This window comes from Haliotis rubra, unplaced genomic scaffold (assembly GCF_003918875.1).
Source record: "Haliotis rubra isolate DU_JTF1 unplaced genomic scaffold, ASM391887v1 Scf739, whole genome shotgun sequence".
NCBI classification, from domain to species: domain Eukaryota; kingdom Metazoa; phylum Mollusca; class Gastropoda; order Lepetellida; family Haliotidae; genus Haliotis; species Haliotis rubra.
In genome coordinates this window covers 395909-402609 of record NW_025767456.1, presented here as the reverse complement: position 1 = coordinate 402609, position 6701 = coordinate 395909, and positions in this window count along the sequence as shown.

The following is a 6701-nucleotide window of genomic DNA, read 5'->3' as shown; positions in this document are numbered from 1 at the left end:
TTTTAACGTAGAGCAATAGATGAGGATGATGCAATAATGGTATTTTATATCATATACACAGTACAACTTAGAATCGTTCCTGTCTGAGAATGGAGGACAACACTATAAGACTTCTTTGCAATAACGTAAAAAAGCGGAATAACCTATATTTACAGTTTACTTGACCTTTCGCCTAGTGTTAGCAATGGGTTGTCTATATTAGATGTGAAAGTGGAGCATGAGTCTGATACGAATCAAGTTAATGATTCTACTTGTTTTTATTACACGGTGACCTAGAAATGGTTGATCATGCTCTGTTTAAATGTCCCATGTGCACCAACAGTACAATTATATCCACAATCGCTGCCGATCTCCGCATGCCATCGAGCTGCCCTCTCGGAACCATGGATTTCATTGGACTCTTCAGGGAAAAACAAGTTATATTTTCACCAGTAAACAACCGATTAATTGTTCTTTGAAAGTTACCTTAAGAATCATGACAACTTGAAGTCAGATAAACGATTTAAACTCCGCCCGTAGTCGTATCTCCAAATCGGAAATTGCGTTTCGCTGACAGAAAAGACCGATTCCAGCTTTTTTCCCTCCCGAATATTGTCCGCACTAAAGTTTGGAATCCCCGCCTATTCCGGATACGGGATTGACTTGACACTCCAAGGGAATAAATTGCTTTCTTCAGTTAGAAAAGCTCTAGAAGGCCTTCTTGGAGGAAATGAAATGAAATTCTCAGTAATAAAGCCCTTGTACAGGGCAAAATCGAATAACCCCGGTAATTCCTGGAGAGAAATAAGACTCTGTCACCGCCCAGACTGGTCCCGACTCTCTATGCCGAGACTATAGACTCGGCTGTCGGTGTGAGCATACTGCCTGTTGGCTCACAAATTACATCTGCTGAGTCAAAGGGTCACTCATCGTTGACCATACTGTCCGTGTTAATGCTAGCTGGACGAAGTCCGCAGAAGTTGATTACTATTAGTTCCAGGTCCAGTGTGTGTACATTCTTTCTCCACCGAGGGAATTCGGGAATCAATCTGGCCGTATGTGAAACGACTGAAACGTGCAAAGTTTGTTTTGCATGTACTTTGGGCCGGAGGCCTCTAATACTGTAATACAAATCTTGAATCTTGAAACGTGCAACGAACTTTACCGACTAATAGTTCCGAAACAGTAATACTCTGAGAACGATTACAAGCGACCAACGAACAATCTGAATGATCAAGATTATCAATGATACCCCACTCATCTATTTCAAAACCTACCACCTGTTGTAATAGTATTAAGTTCTGGTTTTCAGACATGCAATAACAAATATATGGGAACTCGGCAGAGAAAGATCCGAGCGTCAGTGTATTCCGGAATGGAGAGGTCAGCATCATAAAGATATGCCTCTTTACTTTTTGTGTATCCTCTGTAACATGTACCTGCATGGAGTGTTGACCAGACCTAAATGAACGTCGGAACTGGCATTGATGTCTTGAAGTCCATGTCTGGTGTACCTGGAAGGTGATCGTGTTTTGTCACACAAAAACACCTTTTTGATAGAAACAATAAGGATAACTAAGTTCTATGGATAGTCAACTTCTTTATTGCAATGAGTGCGACGTTTCGGTGTTGGTACTAACACCGTTATCATGCAAGTGAAATGTCGCATTTATTGCAATAAAGAAGTTGCCTATCCATAGAACTTGGTTTTCCATCACCTATACAACTCCTAAAATGATGTCGTCGCCGTACGAACTGGAAGACGAACGCGTTTTCCCTATCACCTGAAGAATCAACTTTTGTGTGCTAATTGCCATACAACTCACTGGTAATTCATTGGCAGCGTCTTCAACGGGCTTACGACTCAAAATACCACTTGGAATGTTTTTTCGTGGAATGTGATCAATGTCAAATGAGTAATCAGAAAGTTCTAAATTTCTCTGATTTTGATGTCAAAAGGTATGTGAGAGGTTTATGATGATCTCTGTCGAAATTTCCTAACAGCCCAAGTGTACTCAACATCAATGATGTCCCGCTAAACCTATGTACTAAAACGTCAAGTGTGTACTCAAACATCAATGCTGTGTGTGTACTCAAACATCAATGCTGTGTGTGTGTACTCAAACATCAATGCTGTTCCATCGTGTGTACTCAATGCTGTGTGTACTCAAACATCAATACAGAAACTGCGACACCAATGCTGGCTGTGTGTTTCTGGTCCATCGTTGTTTTGTGTCACCTTCCATACAACTCCTAAAATGCCTCTCAACGAAATAGAAATAATAATTCCTAAAAACAAGAGATGACATTGGTGTGTGTATGTGTGCACAAACATCAATTCTGTGTGTACACTCAAACATCAATACTGTGTGTGTACTCAAACGTCAATGCTGTGTGTGTACTTAAACAACAATGCTGTGTGTGCTCTGTGTGTACTCAAACATCAATACTGTGTGTACTCAAACATCAATGCTCTGTGTGTACTCAAACATCAATACTGTGTGTGCACTCAAACATCAATGATGTCTGTGTGTACTCAACATCAATACTGTGTGTGTACTCAAACATCAATGCTCTGTGTGTACTCAAACATCAATGCTCTGTGTGTACTCAAACATCAATACTGTGTGTGTACTCAAACATCAATACTACGTGTGTACTCAAACATCAATGCTGTGTGTGTGTACTCAAACATCAATACTGTGCCATCGTTTAAAGTTTGAGGTATGTAGTTTCAACAAAACCAGAAACTGCGACGTCGTGTCACTGTGTTTTCTGGTCCATCGTTGTCAGAAAACTTGCTGTTATCAATGACTTTCAGTGGTACATCTATACAGCTTCCACCACTAGTTTGCCCATCATGTTCAATTGTGTCTGTTTCGGCTGATAGTTTAGACTTGTCATTCTGTTGCGTTGACGTTTCATATTTACGACCAAATTTGAATAATCTCAGCATTAGATAAGACATGAGAAAGTCACAGTGACAGTGCGTCCTAATACATTCAGATTCATCACAAGACACGACCAACATGACGGGGCAGATTTCCTAAGTTGTCAATGAACCTGTGGCGATTTGATGTTAGTCATTACCGATAATTTGGTCGATCATTCAAAGGTGATTATAAGATGCGTCGAACAGATACTGAAGTAATTTCATAGATTGCAGCAGGAGATTGTTGGCTGTCACTGTCAGTCTCGGCTGGTTCCAGTCGATAGTTTTGGTGTGCACTTCTTCTTTTGTTCACCGGGATGGATCGCAGCGCGATTATTCACGACGGGCATGAAGTCAAACACACTGACTTTTTACAATGTATGCCAAATCCCGAATTCAATATTAAAATATCTTAATGATCGATACTCCACCAGCGGGTCGGCAGTGAACACATTCACGTGAAAAACGGATTAACGTCAACGATCATGTGACTGGAAGGCTGTCTATCGTGTAAACTTCTCATTTCCTAATTATTAAGAGAACAGTTTCAGTGAGGCACAACCTTGACCCCTAGACGATGAATTGTTATGAGTGCGCCCTCTACATTTACACAACCCTGTACTAAGCTTTGCATGAACACCATGTGAACTGTAGCAGTTGATCTCTGAATCATGCGAAACCTTGCAACCTGGGGTTCCTTTTACGAAGCCACCTTTACTAAGGTTAATCTTAAGTGCCATTCTTTAACATTGCACTAAGGTTACGTTAGTGACCTACGAACAGCTGTGTGCATTGTGAATGGAGGCCCTGGTCTGCTAGGGACTTTTAAACACATTACATGAGCAAGGGATTCCTTAATCCGGACGTTTCATAATCCGAATGGTTTCACTATATAATTTTAGGTACCTTCTGGGCATTACTGTTAATGCACTCCACGTGGACAAACATATTACATATGCTTTAACAACATATTACATGTGCTTTGAGCAGGAAAGGCACATGTGTGAGAAACCTGCTGTGAGTTTGTAAACACACCTGTACGTGCACTTGGATCCGCACGAGAAGGCTCCAGTGTGACTCCTTACCTGTACTCACCTGTACTCTCACCGCTTCCGGGCCTCCACTGTGTACGCAGAGTTCGATCAATAAAGCATTACTTAGCTGTTCCTTCGTGTAAACAAAAGTCAGCTTTCAACGCACGCCCTTTAAGGTAGCACATAAAACTAGCACATGTATACATTGTCAGAATGTTACCTGAGCTAAATGGCAGACGGATAAAAGACACATTGATCAGTTGATGGATAAAACACTCTTACACTTTGAGGCAAAGAAACAAGTATTCCCGGACTGCAAGACAAATCAGACTGCCGGAGGGTTAAATCTTGTTTCAAAGGTCTGTAGAACACATTGACGATATAGCTTTGTATCCTATATGATGCCCAAATAAAAATATATTATGTCTTCATCAATACGTAAGAACGTGGAATATGTCTTCCAAAATGACCTTCTAAAATCCTGTACATGGCAGCAACTATTGTTTACAAATATGTGCATATTGCAATTTGGTATGAAAAATAGTTTTGTGCATGAAACAAGAGTTCATGCCAAACCATTATGATCCATTAAATCACGTCAGGGCATTTTTTCAGTTTAAAATATTTTAGATAGGAGCACTATACATGCGATATTTTCTTAAAGCATGTGTATGAGTTGTTTAGCCTTTCTTTATCGACAGTCCGTCGTATGTACAAGGGATGTTCTAGGCTCCATCCACGAACTCCTATCTCTAGTAACCCCGACTAAAGGGTTCACCTTGGACACGGACATCCAGACTTCAGTTTCCCATCTACGCAAAGCCTATCTCCACCCAATCACACAACCCAGACATAACAAAAACAAACTCTCCAAACCCATTCTCATCCCATCTTTCTCCCAATGGCATCCTCAGCCAATCTTTAACCATCTTCATACCATCTTTAGCCCATCCCTAGCCCATTTTTGCCCAATGGCATCCTCATCTTTAGCCCATCCCTAGCCCATTTTTGCCCAATGGCATCCTCAGCCCATCTTTAGCCATCTTCATACCATCTTTAGCCCATCCCTAGCCCATTTTTGCCCAAATGGCATCCTCAGCCCATCTTTATCCCATCTTTAACCCATCCCTAGCCCATCTTCCGCCCAATGGCATCCTCAGCCCATCTTTAGCCCATTCTCAACCAATCCTCACCCCATCCTCAATTCATTCTCATCCCATCTTTAAATAGAAGTGACAAAACCCTTTCCGCATTCTTAAGAAATCTCTGCCAAAAAGCAGAGTCGAATGTACAATTGTGACTATATCATGAGCAGATATTTGTTTCAGCAGTATTACACATCTCCATCACATCCCGAAGCCACAGACCACAACACAGAATGAAACATGACAGTAATATTTTATTAATCTCGTTGCAAAATGGTGACATGCTATTGGAGTGTCGACACACGGAGAGATCACACATGGACACACACGATCACACATGGAGTCAGATGCTGACGATGGTGCTATGGACGGCATCAGGAGTTTGCATAGTAACGGGCTGATGAGGAAACCGACAGATGTCCTGCTGTAACAGCCGTGTAAATCATTCACATAATCATACATTCGTCTACAGAGAATGCTTTACGATATTACTTCTGTTATTTTAGTCTTATGACAATGAGATATCATGTAAAAACAAGATTCTCATGATTCCTTACTGAAACATCCTTGGCGTCGTTCCAAAATGTATTCTTAGGGATACAATATTGTACCTGCTTTGCTTTGATAAGGAAATATGGCTGACACAGTGATCGAATAAATGTGAGGAACGAGGAATCCAAGGATTTCGAAATTCCAGACTAATGAAATCAATACATAATCAATTCCCCAACATGTTTGTTCCTGGATTCTGTTATATATTATATAATACTTCTAGTTTGTGTTGTGGCTACATTACATTGCAGGATATCTCGATTTCCTCAGTGTCTAAGCATTCAGTCTACTGTATCCGCCGGTGGACACCCTGACACGTGTAGTTCCGGGGCCACATGACTGACTCGAACACCCCCGGTCCGGGTAGGAAGACACCCGGTGGTCATATTGTGCGTAATCCTAGAAATTTAAAGAACATGAAAGTGCATATTGATAATCGTGCATTGCTTGCTGTGCGGACAGTCTCGCCCAAACACGCAGCACCTTGGGCGTGAGACAACCGTGAGGGCACAAGGGGAGACAGCTCACATTACGGTGATTTAGGAACTATTTCCATTATTGGGATGTACGGTAATACTCGTTTGGCACTTGGTTATTGCTTATAGTATAACAGAGCATTCATATTCCATTCAAACCTCACTTTTCATTGTATTAGCCATGTCAACAGATTTGGATAAAACTACGGGCAGTTATACTATAACCATATCTTCGAGAGTACCAACTCCACAAAGGTAAAGGAATCGGCCCAACCGTTCAGTATAGCATATTGTAATTAAAAGTGATAAATATATAAGACAAAACTCTTTCCATTGCCACAAGAAATGTCTCTGCAAAGAGCAGAGTAGATTGTTCAATTCAGACTGAATCATGAATATGTGTTTATGAATCCATATCAAATCGTGAGCATACGAGACACTCGCGAATGAGTTGTAATTTGAAATAGTAGGGAACAAGATAATGATCGAAATGGTTGACAGTGTAGGGAAGGAAAGGTTGACGAATGGGAAATGTAGTTGACAGTGTAGGGAACGAAAGGTTGACGTATGGGAAATGTAGTTG